At 32.6% G+C, this 5,923-nt stretch overlaps 1 long non-coding RNA gene across 2 annotated transcripts; it reads right to left on the reverse strand.

The window, feature by feature from the left end:
- Positions 1 to 2,192: 2,192 nt before the first annotated feature.
- On the reverse strand, positions 2,193 to 5,486 carry LOC145116471 (uncharacterized). 2 transcript variants are annotated; one of them, XR_013712105.1, is made up of 5 exons: positions 5,128 to 5,486; positions 4,637 to 5,050; positions 3,435 to 4,251; positions 3,047 to 3,228; positions 2,193 to 2,951 (listed from the first exon to the last, which is right to left on the reverse strand). It is a non-coding gene; the product is annotated as an uncharacterized LOC145116471 (long non-coding RNA). The 2 variants fall into 2 exon arrangements; XR_013712104.1 differs by having other exon boundaries at positions 3,047 to 4,251.
- Positions 5,487 to 5,923: the final 437 nt, after the last annotated feature.

The following is a 5,923-nucleotide window of genomic DNA, read 5'->3' on the forward strand; positions in this document are numbered from 1 at the left end:
TTAGCTTCCAAAATCTCTTCAAATTAAGTCCTAATAATTTACCAAGTAGTCCATGCCTTCACAAATATTTACAAAACTAATCCGGAACTTACACTTTTAACCCCCAACTTCTAAATTATGACAGTTATCTCCTCGAAACCAACAACTTGCTATATAATTATTGATTTTAGGGCTACTATTCATTCATTACCTTGTCTATTTATTTATTTAATAAAAGGGGTGTTACACTCTAGGTAAGGTGTCACTTACCTTTTCATCACCTTCTTTCTTTGTCTTCTTTTTATTTGTTTGTAAATCCTTGGTACCGCCGACGTCCGTTGTCACTTTTCGTCCTGCCTCCACTTATGTTAAATCACTATCTCCCTACCATCCTCGATACATCACATCCGGGTTTTAGTTGACATACATATTCTGTATTTTGGTATGTGAAAATACAACATTTTTGGTTTGGGATGAGTGGATAGATGATTATTACTTTGTTATTAATTGTGCTTGCCAGCCACTTTCCTGTTGGAGATGGCCAGTAGTATTTTCCTGTTTTTGTTTGTTTATGTGATTCTCAAGATCTTTTTTTTGACATCCCTTTGCAGATTGAAATACTAAAATATGTTCAAAGGTGCAGTTGTTTCTCTTTATTTGGTTTGGTTTTGATTTATTTTCGAAGTTGGGTTCTTCTTTACCTAAATGCTTTGCGAAAATTGTTAGCAAAAAGCTACAGTTCACGTCCATACTCCTCTTTCATTACAGTTATGTTTTATGTTTAACAAGGTATAGAGTATATTTAATGCCCACAAGGTGTTCATTGTTTTGCTTGTGAGAATTTTGAATGGTCAAATATTCAATTTGACCAGGAAGCAGCAGCGGGAACAAATTCAAGTTCCATATATGGGTGTGGAGATAGCATTCTTTCATTTGAAAATAATAAACTTGGATCTGATATATTTATACATTGATGAAATTTTGATGTACATGTCTTCGTTATTAAGTAATTGAGGCGTGTCGCCATCAAATTACAGGTATCATATTTTTGTATGTTTACATTTTCACATAATCTTCATCTCAATTGCACACCAAACAAGGATTACAAAGAAACATGGACCTAAAAGCTTATATTTCTCAATCCAATTCATCTTTGTGAAACTTGGAACAACATTTTATTTAACAGTTGGAAAATGATTAGGATTTATGTAGTCAATATTCCTAATGTTGGTCGTTGTTTTTCTTAAACGAATACTTGTTGTATTGTAATCTAATTGCACAAATGTACAATGTTTCATTCCAAAAGAGGGTAAAAGGAGAGTTGTGAGATTTGATCTAAACTTATAATTTGGCAGAACACTGATAAGATCTGAAATATTTTAGGAAAACGGAGAAAGAAGTTGAAGTGACTAACTCTTTAACATGTCTTCTCCTTTTTATTTTTTATTTTTCTACTTTTTTTTGCATTATATAGAATTATGGTAATTTTTATGTATGGCCTCCAGGTACTACCATATATTTCACGCTCATATACACATATTACATGCATACATACATACTAGTCGTTTACCCGCGCAAAGCGACGGGTGCGAATAGTTTTTTCATAAAATAGTTTCTAGAAGCAATTAATTGATTACAAACCCAATTAAATCTTCGTTTTTTTCCAGTATAATATGATTTATGTTGGTTATTCACTTTGTTATTATGTTGTCATTTAGTTTTTATTTTGCTGTTATGTGTTTATTTTATGGCAAAATTTTAGTTGATATTTTGAGGTGTATAATTTATTGATTAGATTACAATTTGTTTCCAAGATATTATACATCCCCATAAGTTATCAAATTATGTCATTTCCAAAAAATTGCATACACGAAATAAACATTAATCCAAACAATAAATTTAAGTCGACAAAAAAATGACACGGTTAAATAAAGTTCATCATACAAATTGACATGTATTAAATCACTCATACATCAACCAAGCTCAATGTTACTCATATCATTCTGATGCCAACCTTTGTTGTTGTTACTAATTAGTTATTTACAAAAATTAATATCAAAATACATCAAAACTAATGCACTCATATCATTGTGATCCAGAACATATGATTTTTTCAACCTAGGACACCAATGCTTAGCTTTTTATTATTACTTTAAAAATAATTCCAAGAGCTCCATTAGTTGCAGAAAACTAAAATACATGCGCATAAAACATCGAGATCAACTTTTGTATCCATCTCAACCATTATAATTATAATTTCTGGCGTTACAATTTTTTTAGTAGCGGTGAACAATAAAGTTTCTTCTCTAGTGAAGTGTGAAAAGTACAACAATCCACTTGAGAGGATTTTCATCCTTTTAGCTCCTTTTTTGAGGATTTTGAGCTCACATTTTCATTCATAGCATTTTAAATCTCAACCAAACAGCAGCCCAAAACATGATTATACATACTAAGACCTGCATAACATTTGTACACACACATCGAGAAAGAGGGAGATCGTGAAAGAAACAGAAGCTAAACATGCTTCTTCAAAATTGGCTTTGGATGATGTAACTGTAGTCTTTATGTTTGCATTCTAGAGAATGTATATGAAATAGATATCCAAGTCAACACAAAAAAATTGTATATCCAAATGCAAAAATGATAGATCTTGTAAGTTCCAAATAACAAAATTCAAAGATGTTTATAGATCTCCACCTCTTTGAGAAGCTCGTCTGATGGATTATGAAAAAAAGAATTTTTGAAAAAAAACTTAGGCACCATTTACTATATTTACGAAATAAAAACATTAAATCAAAAGCTTTAAACAACAAACTAACCAACAAAACCTTTATTTTCAAGAAATTCAAACTTTTAAGCACGATAATGAAACAAACAAACATTATAATAAAAAAGGTTGAAGCAAACTATTACCTCCGAAAACATTTTTTTTTAATATAACCTCTTTTTAGCCATCACGATTCTTCAAAACCCTAAAAACAAAAATATTTAAAAAATTCAAATTCCAAAATAGAAATAGAAACGCAATAAGAAAGAGTAGTAGGCGGTGGGTTTTGATATCTTTTACCAAAAAGGGTTGGAAGCCTCAGGTGGAGGTTGTTGCATCAACGAAGAAGGCGCATCAAGAGGTCGCCGATCGTTTCAGATAAGTAAATCGTGAAAAACAACGCTTGGTAAAATAAGCCACTACTCTATCACACAATAACCGTGTAAGTGACAAAGTGGTAGATGCTCAACCTGCAAATTCATCTGCATATTTACATCATATAAGATTTTAAGAAGTTTACATGGACATGACTTGGGACTTTTGACAAACACATGGTAGGCAAAATTCACATAAAAGACCAGTCATATGTTTAAGGAGATGGGAGAGATAATCAAGACACATGGTAGAGTTTGACCTATAACAATTGACTGGATTTATTCAGAACCATAATGTCATGAAAATGACCTACCAGTTAAAAGCATACATGCACAAGTAATATTGAAGGGATTCTTGTATATGAACATGCACATATTCAAGAAGCATGTAACGCTTTCCCATGGTAGAGTTCTTTCCAAGCCACCCCTAAATTTGATAAAGATTTGTTCACCCTATATAAAAAAATGTCACTCTTATAAGATACCATGTTTTAATATCTAACCAAGAACTGACATTGTTGCTTATGATATACCATATTTAATATCCCCAACACCCCTAACAGAGGTTTTCTACGTTCACAAACATAAAATTTATATATTAGTATGATTATCATCAGGATGCAAAGAAGAAAAATAACCTCAACTTCATCATAAGTAGTCATCTGTGCTGCAATGGATTGAGAATTAGTTCAAACTACTAAGATTATCTTTACACAAAATCAACAGGAGGTTGCTCATATTTAATGATATATCGATTAAAAAGTAAAAGATGGGGACTACTGCAAAATAAGCAAATAACTACTTTCATGGTTAATAATGATCATATTCGATTTAGATAAAAGTATCAATTAATATATTAAGGAGAAGAGCGATTATCAACTTGTGCAATACTTAATACTGTAAATCAATATTCCTCTCTGTAGACCAAGCAACACTTTATCCACCATCTACACATCTACATGTGCTAACCTGTGTCATAAATCAAACATGCAGGTAAGCATATAAGCAATTTAGAAAACCAATAAGAAACCTTTTTGAGAGAGAGACAGAGAGGGAGAGATGAAGAGAGTGACAAAGATTAGTTCAGTCCGGTGATCACAATTCAATCCCATCTTTTTTGACTCATATGACCTACACAAGAGAATGAAAACAAAGTTAAGAGCAATAACCCAAACTATGGATATGTGATTTATAACCAGATTGTGTGTGTGTGTATGAGAGAGAGAGAGAGAGGAGGCGGATGATGAGATCCTTATGTTTCGCCTGTTTTGGATCTATTTTGATACCAATGTAAACTTAAACAAACAAAACATGAATTAATCTAAAATCAACATCTGGGTATTTGTGTATACTTCTAAACTACTTGAATATGATGTGTAGAATCAAAACCCAAGAAATTTAATACATATAATGTCAATAATTTTTTTTAAAAAAGATGTTGATTTTGAGATAATTTGATGTGGGTACCATCTATACAGTAACAATGAGCAAGAAAAATTCAAAGATATAGGCTCACCAATGGAGCTTGAACTCAAAACCCTTTCAGCTGCAGATTGGGAGACCTTTCACGTTCAGATAATTGAGCCATTTCCCTCACAATTCCAGTAATTTCATAATAAAAAAAAAATTCAATTTCCTTTCATATAAACCCACAAATCGTATAATCAAGAAATATGTTTCATCCACAGTAGCTGGTGTTGGTGATGGTCGGGGAGAGCCAGAGTGGTGCCAGGAAGTGTGGCGGTTTTGCTGGAGAGTGAATTTATCTTCAAAGAGATGGTCAAGGTTCTGTAAAGACGTCTCTACTTAGAAGAATTTAAGAATGGGTTCTATAATTGACTCATCTTTTTCAATTTACATTACTGGGAAGAGCTGGTGGCTGCATTGTTTTTATCGTTTTCTCTATGAAGACACTCCATTCTGTTTTTCACTGAAGAAAAAAGAAACAACATAAAAAACAACTTACAGACATTGAAGGAGGTGATGGCTTCGATGGTGTGATAGTACCTGGACTTGACAGATCCGCCTTCATAACTTTACGGTAGTGGTGGATGTTAGAGAGACAAAGAAACGTGGAGAATCTAGGGTTTTATGGTTATTTTTGTTGACAGATCAAGTGAAGGGGGTGGACGATAGAGAAGATGGTGAAGCCGACAGTTGGTGGCGACGATGCTTACGATCGAGGAAGTAGTGCATGAGAGGAGATATTAAGGTGGAGGTGTTGTTGTGGGTTTCATCTGTCTTTTAAGGAGATGGGTTGGTGAAGGTGAACGGTGGTTAGATGAAGTAAGATAGTAGTGAAGGTGGTCGTGGAGGAGGGTGAATGGAGTTCTAGAATTCGTTGATAAGGGAGATATTTAGAGGCAGGCGACATAAAAGGATTTTTCAAATTTATTCTGATCCTCAATTTGACCGATTCTACTATGGTCTAATCTAACTTTGACTATCCTTAATTTTCTCTAAAACGTGGTTAATTTTATCATTTTTTATGCGTGTAGTTAGATTTATCTATTGTTGACCAAATAAGTTTATTAATGCATAAATTCATTGTATATAATGTAGTAAAGACTTGTAACTCTTAAAATTCAACCTCTGACCAAATTTGCATAATAAGGAATAAAGATAAAGATAATAAAGAATATTATATTCAAACATCTAAGAGAATTATGATCTGGAACATATGGAACTTATATCATAGAAGATGACGTGGTTCAGATAAAGCTAATATAGTGGTTACATTTTTCTTTTTCTACTTAACTCGTATAAATACTCATCGACTTCCAATTGACCATATGAATGATTA

This window comes from Lactuca virosa, chromosome 5 (genome assembly GCF_052849685.1).
Source record: "Lactuca virosa cultivar CGN04683 chromosome 5, Lactuca_virosa_CGN04683_v6, whole genome shotgun sequence".
NCBI lineage: Eukaryota > Viridiplantae > Streptophyta > Magnoliopsida > Asterales > Asteraceae > Lactuca > Lactuca virosa.